Source organism: Cervus canadensis, chromosome 27 (assembly GCF_019320065.1).
Source record: "Cervus canadensis isolate Bull #8, Minnesota chromosome 27, ASM1932006v1, whole genome shotgun sequence".
Classification (NCBI taxonomy): Eukaryota; Metazoa; Chordata; class Mammalia; order Artiodactyla; family Cervidae; genus Cervus; species Cervus canadensis.
In genome coordinates this window covers 21,368,499-21,383,816 of record NC_057412.1, presented here as the reverse complement: position 1 = coordinate 21,383,816, position 15,318 = coordinate 21,368,499, and positions in this window count along the sequence as shown.

Here is a 15,318-nt window from a genome sequence, read left to right as displayed (position 1 = left end):
GGCCGGAGGAGAAGGGGACGACAGAGGATGAGACGGCTGGATGGCATCACCGACTCGATGGACATGTGTTTGGGTAAACTCTGGGAGTCTGTGATGGACAGGGAGGCCTGGCGTGCTGCGATTCATGAGGTCGCAACGAGTCGGACACGACTGAGCGACTGAACTGAACTGAATCATGGTTTACCTACACCATTAAAAGCCAAAACTCAGGGGTTCTGTTATATATATGCATATATAAACTTTTTCATATTAGTCTCCTGTTCTCAGATGTTTGAGAGATGAATCTCATGGGTGCTATTCAGCCACATGTGATACCGACACAATTATATAAACCTTCTGTGCTTCAATTTCTTTATCTATAGACGAGTGCTTACACCACATACATCATTAAGGAAAATTCTTGTAACATCCTCTATAAATTTGAAAGGTCTTTGTAATCATAAGCAGTTATGACTGCTGATTCATAATAGAATACTGAAGTTAAAAATATATACCAACTTCATTCATAGTTCTAAGATATAGCCTCATGTGCCCCTCCTAGAGTCTTTTTATGAAAGCTATCTCACCAGCATTCTTACTTGCTTCACTTGTCTTGTCTGATTTCTCTTCGACTTTGGACAGTAAGTCATTATTTCCAACACTTTTTATATTTAAAATACTTGATAAAAATGTAATGCCCCACAAAAATAATTAATGCATCAATGCATGTATTATGGACACAATATATATGTGAGTGCTTAGTTGTGTCTGACACTTTGTGACCCTATGAACTATATAGCCCATCAGGCTCCTCTGTCCGTGGGATCCTCCAGGCAGAAATACTGAAGTGGGAGAATCTTTCCAAACCAGGGATTGAACGCACATGTCCCATTTCTCCTGCATGGCAGGTGGATTCTTTTACTGCTTCAGCCATCAGGAAAGCCCTAAGGCCCTATGGTATCAAATTTAAATCATTAATGATTCCACTAAATATCATATCTTAATATTAGTATTTATACTGAACATTATTGAACAACAAGAGAAAGTCAGTTTGAATTTGTAAAACTAGTCAGCAATGCTTGTATAAGTCTTGTTATAAAATATCACATAGTTTATAATGAAGAAATAGAGTAGTCTTTCTCAACCAAAGAAAACGTCAGTTATGATTGGAGATTTATGTCAAAATTCAAAGTCTGAGTCTCCATTAAGGTGAATGTGATAGTCTCCTTGTGTTGAAAAGCTGAAGAAAACGAAAAGTGACATATCAATGGGGGAAAACAGATATAAAACACCCAGTATGAATATGATACAAAGCTAAACAATCGTTTTTGTTACTAGCTAGAAAAATCCTAAGAAAATTTTAAATTCACTCCAAAATGTAATTATGTTTATGACATTCTCATTGCTATGGAATGTACAAAACTTTATTAGAAGACAGTCCTCCATGTTTTGGCATTTACGTGAACATCGTTGAGGACAGACACTGGTGGTGCCTCAGAATAACTTTTCAGAATGTTTGTATAGTGAACAGCCTTGGAAGAAAGAAATACAGTCTCTCCCTCTGCAAAGGGCATATTTATTTAAACAGCTTTTAAACTTAGAGATCATCTCTCCCTTTGCAGTAAGGCATACTTACTGTCCATTGTGAGCACAAAATTTCTGTTCTGTAAAGCAATCCAGCAAATGTGCAGGTGTCCCCTGAATCCCTTCCTACTATCTTGTGGAAATTGGGGTTCAATAAACCTGACCCAAGAAAAATGATGATGTCCTTCCTCATGCTATTGCTGTGGGTAAGAAAACGTCCTGTTTTTTTGACCCAAAAGACTCATGCCTTCTGCCATGAAATTGTGGCACGGCGAACTTGTTAGCCAGTAGGATGAAATCTTAGAACCGTCTCAGTTCTTGACGTACTTTCCAGATAAATGTAGCTCAATGCCTCAGGCACACTTAAATAAATCTGAAGCTCATATGTCTGAAGTAATGCTTCTTAAGTTTAAATTCAAACTTTGTTAACTGTTAGTGTTTTTTTGAAAATGTCACCTAATCTGTCCAGGACTCAGCTGCTTCATCTGCAAAATAAGGATTAATGATTTTTTTCCTGTCTCAGGATTGTTGTGATGAGTTGAATCAATATGTGTAAAGTACTTGGAATAGTATCTCACATTTAATAGATGTTTAATTAATGCTGATTGTTACTATTTTTATAAAATTTGTGGGGATAGGAAAATCATAATTTCACCATCAACGGTACAGGTTGTTATCTTTTTTGATAAATTTTGGGGAGTTTTGTTTTGACATTTACTTCCATAATTGTTAGCATATCTAGAATGACTCTTTGAAGAAAATCTTTTAAATATATATTACATAAGTTTAATTTAGGTACTTTTGGTTGCAAAGTATAGAGATATACACAGTTTAAGTCTTGGCTCTCTGGCATTTTAAATGGAACAAAGATCATGGACAATAAGAGCATCAAAATAGCCCAGAGGAACTAGAAATTTGGAGAAAGAGGCCACGAGTACTTGGTTTATTGAGGAATTTCAACTTTTTGAAATATAAACACAAAACTGTGACATAAACTGCTTTTAATCTTGGTGTAACAAATTCTCCTTTTCATTCTCAGTGACATTTCACCAGATTCCATAGGCTTTGCTTTTGTACACTTTAAATAAATGATGTTGCCCAATAATATGGATGATTCAAGTCTTCACTCTCAATACTTCATAGCAATTCACATGTGCAGTTAGATGGAACTGCATGAAGAGAGGAACAGTTGAACTTGTTATACTTTCTTTGTGGACAAATTCCTCCAGGGGTGACAACAGGGAAGAGACATGAAGAGTCAGGTATAGTATCTAACTGGTTGCCTGTGGATGCCAGATATGACCCTCTTCTCTAATTTAGTCTAGATTGCCGTGTTACTAATAGGCTCTCCATAGATTGCAGGCATGATGTTTTGGGAATTATTTTAAGCATTCCTCTTTCTTTTCTTGATGCAAGGAACCCTCTTAGAGAGAAGTATATGAGTTTTCTCTTTTTCCATTCATACAATGCCTCCAATTCTCCTCTTTGTATGATGGTGTTCAGATCAGTTCAGTCACTCAGTCGCGTCTGTGACCCCAAGAATGGCAACACACCAGGCCTCCCTGTTCATCACCAACTGCTGGAGTCCACCCAAACCCATGTCCATTGAGTTGGTGGCATCATCCAACCATCTCATCCTCTGTCATCCCCTTCTCCTCCTGCCTTCAATCTTTCCCAGCATCAGGGTCTTTTCAAATGAGTCAGCTCTTCGCATCAGGTGGCCAAAGTATTGGAGTTTCAGCTTCAGCATCAGTCCTTCCAACAAACACCCAGGACTGATCTCCTTTAGGATGGACTGGTTGGATCTCCTTGCAGTCCAAGGGACACTCAAGAGTCTTCTCCAACATCACAGTTCAAGAGCAGCAATTCTTCGGCACTCAGCTTTCTTTATAGTCCAACTCTCACATCTGTACATGACTACTGGAAAAACCATAGCCTTGACTAGACAGACCTTTGTTGACAAAGTAATGCCTTTGCTTTTTAATATGCTGTCTAGGTTGGTCATAACTTTACTTCCAAGGAGTAAGCATCTTCTAATTTCATGACTGCAGTCACCATCTGCAGTGATTTTGGAGCCCAGAAAAATAAAGTCAGCCACTGTTTCCAGTGTTTCCCCATCTTTTTGCCATGAAGTGATGGGACCAGATGCCATGATCTTCGTTTTCTGAATGTTGAGCTTCAAGCCAACTTTTTCACTGTCTTCTTTCACTTTCATCAAGAGGCTCTTTAATTCTTCACTTTCTGCCATAAGGGTGGTGTCATCTGCATATCTGAGGGTATGATGGTGAGGTCTTGCCAAATTCTGCATCTTAACCTATGTACTTGAGATGTTAATTCAGATGTCAATTGTTCCCTCTGTAAGGCAAAATCAGCAGCTTTTCAGGGACAGCATGCCACCTCCCCAAACTGACAGAGCATTTCTAGGCAGGAAGAAAGATACTCTTCTAACTACTGTTCTTTGACAAGGTTCACTCAATTTTCTTTTTTCCTCAGTCTTTTTAAATAGACTGATATTGGCTGTATAGAGTATTGTGAGTGAAGAATGGTTGGGCAGATTCTTCAAGTACATGAAGTCTCAGGGCAGCAGTCTGTCAGCGTGTAGGTAGTTATTGTTTTTCGATGTTACCTTTCTTCATTTGCCATCCTTGAACAGCTGAAATAGCCTAACTTAATATCCTCATATAATTGTACCTTATCACAGACATAACAAAGATTATTTTAAGCATTAGATTATTTCATAAGCAGTATGAATTTGGGGCCTACTTTTGGAAAAGTATAGATCCAAAAGTATTCTATTACAAAAATGATTTCCTAGACTTTTCCTACAATCAATAACCTATGTCTGTGTGGTACTTCTCTACTTGGTTCCATTCCATATGCCCAGGATAGGGTAGGACATGACCAACACTTTTGTTTATCTTATTTGCTTCTGTATTGTTGCTATTTTATGTTTAATAGCAATAGTGGCACATGAATTAAGCATTTGTTATGTCCCCAAAGCTCTGATAAATATTGTAATCTATATCTCATTTAGTTTTCATGCTAATCCTAGATATTATTTTTTCATTATTTCCAGCTTTTAAAACATACAACTGACATTTAACACTGTTTAAGATTAAAATGCATAGCATGATAATTTGATGTATACATATCAAATCATATATGATAATCATAAAATGGTTAGTTGACATCCATCACCTCACAGAGATACCATTTTACTGTTGTTTTATTTTAAATTGACAACTCTATGAAAATTATAAAATGATCTTCAGTAAAATAAATTAAGCAGAACAGTGTCACACTGAGGACTTCAGTTAAGAACAGCATATTTTAACAAAACAGGCAAATTTCAATAACACAATTCTATTGCTATGAATAATTGAATCACACTTACAAAACAGTTTTCAATGTGTAGATATATGTCCCTCATAATTAAAACTGGGAATGCTCACCCACTTGTATACACACACACATGACATGACATAAAATGTCAACAAAAAATTTCTAAACACTTTATAGCAAATGTAAATAGAATCAATAATCCTTTTCCATGAAGTAAAAATGTTCTTGTCACAATTTCATTGTCTGTTTGTTCTTCAGTACTTAAGGAAGCATTGGCTAATACATCTTGAGGTCAAAACAGTAGAAGCGATGCCTTAGAGTTTGGAAATATGGAAGGTGATAGGAAGGTGAGCACAATGAATAATGTATATCAGAATATGAATTGGTACTTGGAAAATCTGTCTTTCAGTTATTTTTCCTGAAAACAAATCTAATTCTCAGCAAGGGCTACTAATCGTAAAAAGACATAATCTGTTTCTTTTATTTTGTTTAAATGGTATTTCTCCGCAGGTGTTCAGCCACAAAAAGCTATGAACCTTTGGCTCCAATGTTGCCATAGCTTTCTTCAAGCTGTGCTTGCATGGATCAGGCTGTATCAGCCTCACATTAGGGAGTGTATCATTATGCTTTTATTCCCAATTGATGCAAAGTGGCCCTGTTGTAACAGGAAGCCTCACAGGGAGTTTACTGAGTAATTTCTTTCGCTTTAATGTTGTCACTCTGTGAATGTATCAGACAAATTCTTGTCTTTCTTATAGGTAAAGAGATGGGTAAAAGCTTAGATTTCTTTGGTCCTTTAGGAAGATGTAAAATGTAAGGTAAATTCTCATGATACGATTGACTTGGAAAAGTTATCTGCAAACCTCAATGGAGAAAACCTGATGAACGATTGTCTGTGAAATATGAAATGGTTCCTAGTTATCTGGCAGCCCTGGACAACAAAATGTCTACCCACATTTCTAACCACTATATTATGCAACTGTCGATGACATGTCATTAGATATGATTTTGAAGGCCAAAGGAGCAATATTTCATGGATCCAAAAATCAGAAAGTGATTTAAAAGTCAACAACTCCCAACCTGAAAAAAATCTTGACCTCAGTTTCCAAAAGTAAATACAAGGAATACCTTAGACTTATCACCAATGCATCCATGTGATGGTTATTGACAATAATTGTTTTTTAATATTTGCAAAAATGTCCGTGGTAGATTATAAAAGTTTGTTGGTATTAGTGAGTTGGGAGAACTAACGTTCTTCCTATTAGAGACTGCTAAATTGTTAAAGAAAAATAAGAAGCCAAAGAAAGCTTCTTTTAGAAGTCCCAAGAGGGTAGCTACCAGAAGGACAAGGCTGATGTTTAGTTTCTCCTTTTGTGCCATCAAAGCATGAGCTAATTGGCCTTTAAGGACAAAATCTGATCCATTTTAGGACCCCATAGAGCTGCCTTCTAGAGGAGAGAGAGCAGATTAAAGACAAACAGAGATCACTTGGGAATAGAGTGACTGTCTAAAAGGAGGACTTTTACATTTCAAATGATAAAACACCTGACAATACAAACTTAGAGTTAGCCATGCTTTGAAGTAGAAATGTTAAAGCAAATAAAATTGAATTACAAAGAGTTATAGAAAAAAAAGTATGAAAGAATTTCATGAATAAAACTTTCAGGAATTAAGTGATTTAAACTAAAGTAGGAAAAGGAAACCTGGACTGAAAACGTTTTTCTTTTTTTGCGCTAATACTACCCTTCATTCTCTGTGATGTTCTCTTAGGTTCCAGGAATTATTTTTGGTGTTAACCTGAGGTCAAGATTTCAGTCTCTGAAAGTTCTTTTTTTCTTATGAAAACTAGGAAGGCTTAGGTTTATTTTAGTCTTCAGATAAATTTTTACAGCAAAAGATTTTGAAAACACTTCATCTGATCAAGTCTAGGGAACCCAAAGCAAACTTTAGCGCCCACAATAGTTGGATGTAATTCAACCAGTTAATTTCATTGGAAATATTTCTTCTGTGCTAAAAAATGATTCTCTGCCCTTCTTGATACACACACATCCATACACACACATGCATGCACCTCACTTTGTACTTGCACATTTTGGAGAGCCTGGTTATAGAGGGTGAAGAAAAGGTTTGCAGTAGAAAGAACTGCCTTCTCTGGGCTTCATATCTGAAGGCTTGGATCTCCTGAGATTCACAGGACATCTTTATTCCTGCTTGAGTTTCTGTCTTGGCCTCATTCACATGGGCATCTCACCACACACATCCTAGTATCTTAAATCCTTTTCTCTTTTTTTTCAAGCCCTTGCTCATTGTCTCTGATTTCTGCTTCATTCAAAATTTAAACTGTTGTCATAAAGACAGGAGCCCTTGGGTATTAAGAACATGTAGGCTTCACAGTTATACACATATAGATTGAAATCCAAGTCTAAAAAAACTGACCCATGATTATTAAATTATTTAGCTTCACAAATGATCATTTTTGCATATATATATGTATACATACATACATATATATATATATATACATATATTTGTTATTGTTGTTGTTTACTCACTAAGTTGTATCTGCCTCTTCTTGCAACTCCATGGACTGTAGCTCCCCAGGCTCCTCTGTCCATGGGATTTCCCAGGCAAGAATACTGAAGTGGATTGCCATTTTCTGCTCCAGGGGATCTTCTTGACCCAAGGATCGAATCCATATCTTCTGCATTGCAGTCAGATTCTTTACTTCTGGGCGATCAGGTAAGCTCATTAAATTATCTAGCATCACAAATTATCAATTTCATATATATATATGTAAATATGAATCTGAATATATTAGTATATACTTGTATAAATACCTACTACCTTAGAATTAAATGATTAAAAATAGCAATATATACTAAACTCCCTGCATAGGACTAAAATATAAGCAACTGTGAATAGTCACTGCTATTAACATATCTAGATATTTCCCAACTCACTGACCTAATATTTTTCTCAACCCATTTGTAACTGCTCGATGGACACTTTAACTCAGACTGAACGCATCATTTCTTGAATTACCTTCAGTTCCACATTTTTAGGCCTAACCCCTGAAAGCACTTTTTCCTTTCTTTCATCCTTCATTCCTCCTTTTTAATCAGTAACCAAGTCATAGTCAATTTTCTGAAACAGTTCTCCACATGTCACAGAGTCTACTAAAAGTGCCTCCTACCTGAACTTCAGATTTTGGGAAATACTTTTAATCTTCAAAAGTACAGCTCAAAGAACATTACTACCTTGGTTGAAAAGTTTTGATGACCACAATATCTACTCATTCTGAAAAGAGTGGAATTTCATCTATATATTTAAGGTCTTAACAAAATCTTTCCTTAGACTTGATACTCTAAGCAGATAGAATCACTTTCTTACTTTTAAACATTTGTATCTCACCTCCATTTGTTGTATGATTTATTTGTATTTCCAAATATTTGTTGAATCAATTTTTATTGTAAAAAGCTGAATTCTGAACACTGGATGCAAAGGTGATTTAGAACATCAGTCTATCAATTTTTAAAAGGTTATTTTCTTATAGCCCATTGTTTTAAGTCAAACAAATCAATTATCTTCCAAGATAATTACCTTAAAAGCTACCTAGGAAATTGCTTTTTTTTTTTTAAAAAAAAGCTTAACAATGTACTCACATATATAGCTAATATTAATAGAATTCACTGACACATTCTTATACAAAAGAAAGAGAAGACTGGAAAAGGATGGGGGAAAAAACTCAATTCTGAACACATATTTAAAGTACATCAAAATGTTAAGGAGTAAAAACCCAAATTTTCTCAGGTTTAAGCAGCCTTTGGACGCAACGAGATCTGAATTGAAGCCATGAATAAGATTTTCATCCTCATTTTCCTAAAATGGATGATACAAACCTGAGATAAAGATCAAATATCTCTAGAGGCCTCAAGGGCTTTCTCATTTGTGTTTAACACAAAAAGCCCTTCCCACAGATTCTCTCCTTCCATGGTTGGCACAGCAGTTTCAAGGTTTCATTCCATTTCCAAAGGCCCCTGAGATCTCACCATACCAATATTACATGATACCATGATCTGCCCTCTGTCTTGCTTTGCCACTTAAATAGCTCTTCAACAAAAAGCACGCCAATGTTTTCCAGTGAATTTAAAGAGGGACTAAGCAGGGGTCACAATGCCTAGTTTTCCAAAGCATCTCTCTTTCCCTCTGACATTCAGGTTACAGTACAATCTGCAAGTTCTCACGTGCAAAACTTTATTCTAGAAGGTCTCCATTGTTATTGTTTAGTTGCTAAATCATGTCCAACTCTTTGCAGCCCCATGACCTGAAGCCCACCAGGCTCCTCTGTCCATGAGCTTTCCTAGGCAAGAATACCGGAGTGGGTTGCCATTCCCTTTTCCAAGGGATCTTCCTGACCCAGGGATTGAACCTGTGTCTCCTGCATTGGCAAGTGGATTCTTTACCTCTGAGCCACCAGGAAAACCATCCTGCATGCAAATCAACTTGTGCATGTGAACACCTGTGTGTGGCCAGTCACTCATTTATCAGACAAATATTGAATTCCACTTTGTACTCAGCAGGGACTATCCTGCTACTGATGAAAGCATCCAGCATTTTTATCACTTAAAGCTAAGAAAAATGGTAGAATTATGCTAGCAACATATCATATATGTTGTTTTCATTTTGTTTCTTCTAGCATAGTGAGCACCAATATAGATCATGTGAGAGTTTTATTCAATCAGTCTACCATACCACAAGTAGTGATTTGCAACCTTAGCTGAAATCCAGCTTGAATAAATCTGCAAGTTGGAATTCTGAACTAGAGAAGAGTTTCCAGTAATTGATTACAAGTTATATTCATTCAGAAACACTTATATATGTTTATCTGTGAGACATTTGGATACCATTCAATAAAAGTTGAGTCTCAACTATGGCTATTTACAAGGCAAAAAACCTAATTACATGTTAAAGCTATGTGAATCAATTTTAATAAAATTTAATCATTCTGTACTGACATAAAGTTGGCTTGGCAAACAACTATGTCAATACTAGAAATCATGACTTCAGTTTTCTCCCATAAACAGCAAGTATAGATTTTAGCTAATCTACCCATAACTTCTATTAAATGTGTCTCCAGTACAGACTTGTATATTGCTAGACAGATTCTGAAAATATACAATCCAATGATAATAATATTGGAGAAAAAATTCTTTCTGAGTTTCTTGTACTTTTACCTGTCTTGCCAGTGTGGCATCAACTGCCCTTTATTCTAGACTATATTTATGAGACTATATATAGACCAAACAGCCTTAGAATAGGGAGACAGTATTTCTCTTCAGTGCAAAGGAAGTGTTTGCTTACTTCCTGTTTCCTTCCAAAGCTAGAGCAGGCATGCTTATATATATATGTGTGTATATATATATATGTATGTATGTATGCATGAGACTCAGTTACCCTAAGCTCACAGTTCTCCTGAAATGCCACTCACTGTGTATGTAATCATTCATTTGGGCCCATCTATGTCACTCCGGTAGGACTTTGGTTCAAGGGAAATTGATGTATACATACACATTTTCATGATATTTACAGGGCTGTTGAGTAGCACAGTTCTTTGTCTCTGATCTAAGAGTCACATACATAACTTCTGCCAGGATTCATTAAAATATAACAGGTTTACTTGATAGCATGCAAGATGAGTAAGAATGTAAGAACCTTCTTAGTTCATGATGTTTTGGGGGATGGGACTGTGATGCTGACAGACACGGCCTGAAAAAAATCCTCATAGGCTACATAACAAGATTTGAGGGGAGCCTATGGAAATCAATACTGAATGCAGAGATAATTAAACAAGAAGGTCATTAGACCATTATGGTTCTAACGCCATGATGGTCTAACTAAGAAAGCAAAATCAAAGGCTTGTGAAGGCCTCAAGTTTACATAATCAAAATACTAAGAACAACTTAGGCTTCCCCGGTGGCTCAGTGGGAAAGAACTCGCCTGCCAATATAGGAGACATGGGTTCAACCCTGGGTTGGGAAGATCCCATGGAGAATGCAATGGCAACTCACTCCAATATTTTCTCCTGGGAAATCCCATGGATAGAGGAGTCAGGTGGGCTACAGTCCATGGGGTCACGAAAGAGTCGGACATGACTTATCAATGAAAACAACAAAAAACCACAAAGGATTACTAATTACAAACAGACAACTGGGCTTTAAACTATAGCCAATTAAATAATTTCCTTACTTTGCTTCTGTACTTGCTCTATATAAGTCTTTCTGCTAGTCTCTAGTGTCTACTAGTTTCCCTTTTTGATGGGTCTGACCAAGGAACTGAGTTCTAAACAATAGAATACTAGTGAAAAAGATAGATAAAATCTGCAAGCCCATGGAAACTTCTGGTAAATTTTGAAGGCATCTTTTCTCTGCTCAGATCAGCTGGCCTGATGCAAATAATCCAGTAAAGACTCCAAAGCACCTGGGAAGGAATCAGTGCATTTTTTATAGAAAGAGACAGGTAGTCATTATTACAGGCTTTGCAAGACACACAAGACCTCTAACACTTATTATTTCTTTTTATTTTTCACAACCCTCTAAAAAAAGTAAAGAACAATCTTAGTGTTGGTGCTGTACCAAAAAAAAAAAAAAAGAACAAACCAAAAACAAAGTGTGGGATGGTTTTGACCCATGGTAGATGTCAAGAGAGGCATGGGGGAAGGAACCCACATCAGTGCAGGGAGCAGAGACCTTGAGTGTTAGTATATGACATGAGCCGGTGATTCCTTGAGATTATGAAATTATTGCTTTTTTTTCTTGTAATAGTCTACCTAAGACTGTTATAACAATGTTTCTGACAAGTTAAATCTGATGATAAATTTCCTCAGATCATGACTAATTTGTTTAATTGAAGGGGAACATAAATTAAATTTATACTAATTCTGACCTTTAGAAAACACAGCAATATCAGACAAAGAATAGGTAATGATCTTTAGGAAGACAGAAAGCCCCTAAAAAACACAACACAACCCAGATAAATTGATTTTTTGCCTTTATTTTATTGACAGTTCTCAGAGGGTAGATTTGCCCTCAAATATTTTTTATTAAGCTGTTTTTAAGCTAATTACTAACATTTTAATAAATGTGATAGGATATATTAGCTCTGGTGTGCTTCTTTAGTATTTAGAAGACAAACTGCATTTTTTATAAATTTTTTAAAAATCCCATTCTATTTGAAATATTGACATCTGCTAAAGGTAAGAATCACTTTCAATGAATGACTAACTATGCTCTCCTAACCATTAAACCAATGTCCTTCCAAACGTGGAACGCTATACAATATTTTAAAATCATAATATCCTTTGTGACCTAGGATGTGATTTCCTTAAAAGTTAAATGCTTATAAAATGTCAAGATACTCCATTAGCTCTAAATCACATATACTGTAAAGCAGTATAAATCCATTCAGCACTTCAATACTTTAGACTTCATATTACATATATTTTTATACTCATATTATTCTGGTTAGAAGTAAATCAGTTAGAGTGATGGGCTGACACTGAAGATAGGCTAAAATATTATGCCCAAGACAAACAAGCTTTCTTGAATGTGGTCAAGGAGGTGAAATGTTTGAGTATTGTTCTATCCTGCAAGGTTATGGTAACTTGGAAGATAAATGAAATTATCTTGACTGAAGGCTGAGAGAGAGCAAAAGGACAGCTTGCTAGCATGGATCTTCTTATTAGAATGATGTGCAATTGTTTTGAATTCAGCTTTGTATTTTTCATCATGTCCATATTGTAACTGACAAAATTAACAGTCGGTATTATTGTGCAATTACCTAGCTTTTAACTACACAATTGCATTTCAATACACAACTTTATTGTTTTTCTCTTCTTTTTTCTGTGCAATTGGTCGACTTCTGTTAGAATTTGCATCTAGTTATTTATACAATAGTTTCAAGAAGAACTTTGGACCCATTAAATAATCAATGAATATAATAAAGATTGGAGAGGGAAACGGCAATCTGCTCCAGTGTTCTTGCCTAGAGAATCCCATGGACAGAGGAGTCTGGTGGGCTACAGTCCACGCGGTCACAAATAATCGGATATGACTGAAGTGACTTAACACATGATAAAGACGGACAATATCTATATGTCAAATTTGGGCAAATCTTTTCTAGATCATGAATAGTAGGAATGACATTTCTTGAAGAATTGCACAAACATACATTAAATATGCACAACATACATAAACATTACAATTTTTAATTTTCATGCATTAACAAACTTAGAGGTACGAATATGATTAATAACATCATTGGGATTGTTAACAAATATATACACTCAAAAAAGGAGATAACATGAGCCTAAATCAAGCTTCTGTTAAAAGTAGGATCACACATAGTGTGTCTTACATACTTTTAGAGTTTAGGAGTGGATTGGAATTTTAGATAAAATAACAGTAACACAGACTGCAATTCACAAGACAAACAACCAATTATAAGTAAACTTTATACATATATTAAAAGAATGAAGAAATCAACACACAGAGGTTAAGTGTCTTCTCAAGTTCAGAGTTCACTGAGGAGAAGGATGAACTCCTATATAATCAATAAACTGATAATACCATCTCATCTGTTCAGAAAAGGTGACAGGTCTGGGAACAGTATATGGCTTAAATATACTTTATTTCTAATATTTCATTAGAGCATATATCATAAATTCTAAATGTATTTTGTGGGTAAAATGGAAACTTTTAGCCAACATTAAAACATATCCTTTAAATCTAATCTATCATCCAAGTAGCTGCTTTGCAAAAATAATTACAATCTGTGCCACCTGCATTATGCACAACTTTATTAACAAGTATGCTATTTGGAAATAAAGTATTCATGTTATAAACATTCTAAAAAGCCCTATTGAAATGCTATATTTAAATCAGCTGAAAGAATACTGCCATTGTTATTGTTTAGTTGCTAAGTCTGGTCTGACTCTCTGAGATCCCATAGACTGTAACCTGCTAGGCTCCTCATCCATGAGATTTCCCAGGCAAGAACACTGGAGTGGGTTGCCATTTCCTCCTCCAGGGAATCTTCCCTACCCAGGGATCAAACCCACGTCTCTTGTATATCCTGCATTGGCAGGCAGATTCTTTACTGCTGCATCACCTGGGAGCCCAAATGTGGGCAGTACACGAGCAAGAAGCTAAAGGTAAGACCTGGAAGATAAAGTTGAACCTCCAAAGTCTATGTTGCAGAGGCATGGATAGCAGTGCTGGAGATGATGTGTGCTAAGTGGACAGTCATATGTCAGTAAGGGAAAAGACATGAATTCACACTCTACTCCATTGACTGGGTGGGATGCAGTTTAATACAGGGCTGAGAAGTGATCTCATTTACATGTGCTTAAGATCTCAAAATGTCCACAAATAGCTAATTAAGCTTCCTTCTTCCCTTATCTTCTTCCTGAACTGACATGGAATGAATGGAAACCATTATGATAGTGTGGGGAGGAAAATGCAGGTAACATATAGTCACAGAACTGAATGTTCATCTTTTGCTGATACTAAAGTACTGCTTCTAGTTCTACTGAGATTTTAAATAAGTCAAAAAATAAATCTGTGGCTAAGTTATCTCTCAAATCTTATTATTAAATTATTTTGAACTTTGTATATTTTAACAATATTTTGTAAATAATGACAACAGACTAATATTTGGGTGAATTTATCAAACTAAATCCTGAATTATTTCTCTCTATACACCTAATTGAAAATTGAATTTAAACTATCTGAAATAGCATTGTTTTTTATGAAATAAAGTATGGATTTTGTTCATCACCTCCACCTTTCACATTCTGTATTACTAGTTCTCTTAGTTTTTCTCTTTTTCTGATTCCACTTTCTTCCTCCACATAGTAACCATTATGGTCATGACTTAATATATATACAGTGGGTCCCAAGTTTTTTCCTATTGCAAAGGAAATTCCACAAAACAGATAGTGTGATACCCAAGAATCCATAACCAAGTAAGAGAAAAGAAAATATTTGTTTTGTTACCCTCTAAAATATTTGTTTTGTTATTTCCTCTAAGCAAAAGAAAGATTAATTCTTCCTATGTAATAAATTTCCTCATCTTCAGCAGCAGCCCATCTATTATACACCTTCTATGGACCTAGAAATTGAGTTCAAAATAATTCCAAAACTCTTCATATGTTGTAACAACAAAGAAGAGCTCATAAATGTTTCCTGGTATACGAAGGAATTTTTACTGTTTCACTCGAGATTCTGCTACCTGTTACTGAGAATAAATTGTGGGCCAAAAGAGGTTTGATTAGGGAAAATGGCAGGTATTGACCATACTTTCAGAGGTTAACATCCTGAAAAACAGTTTTAAAAATGAAAGATTCAAAAAGACATG